Below are 468 nucleotides of genomic sequence, written 5' to 3'. Positions count from 1 at the left end.
TCACTTAACTTCTCTGTGCCTCAGTTACCTCATCTGTAAAATGGGGATTAAGACTGTGAGCCCCACGTGGGACAACCTGATTCCCCTGTGTCTACCCCAGTGCTTAGAACAGTGCTCGGCACATAGTAAGCGCTTAACAAATACCAACATTATTATTATTATTACTGTTTTAGGACTGCAGCAGTAAATTGTTGATGAATATATAAGGGGCTGGAAGACTATAAAGCAATGCATAGAAGTTCATAATGTATTTAATCAGCTAGGTCTGCACTCCCAGGCTGTGATATGTGAAAGATTCAAAAGGACTTCCAAAGCCAATACTGGTCTTCTCCCCTCTCAGGATCACACCTGGAGAGTTTTCAGTACTCTACCACTTTCAGCTACAGGAGGTAGAGTCAAGCAGAGGCACACATATTCCATTCCTAGCTTAGACAGTGGCTAGTGAGTGGAAGGAAATCTGCTACAAGT

The 468-nt window shown here is 42.9% G+C and overlaps 1 non-coding gene across 1 annotated transcript; it reads left to right on the top strand.

The window, feature by feature from the left end:
- The first annotated feature begins 330 nt into the window (after positions 1 to 330).
- Positions 331 to 468, top strand: LOC114809740. The gene has a single exon (XR_003757517.1). It is a non-coding gene; the product is annotated as a small nucleolar RNA SNORA7 (small nucleolar RNA).

Source organism: Ornithorhynchus anatinus, chromosome 2, assembly GCF_004115215.2.
Source record: "Ornithorhynchus anatinus isolate Pmale09 chromosome 2, mOrnAna1.pri.v4, whole genome shotgun sequence".
In the NCBI taxonomy this organism is placed as follows: Eukaryota; Metazoa; Chordata; class Mammalia; order Monotremata; family Ornithorhynchidae; genus Ornithorhynchus; species Ornithorhynchus anatinus.
The sequence above is the reverse complement of the archived record's forward strand: the minus strand, read 5'-3'. Positions and strand labels throughout refer to the sequence as shown.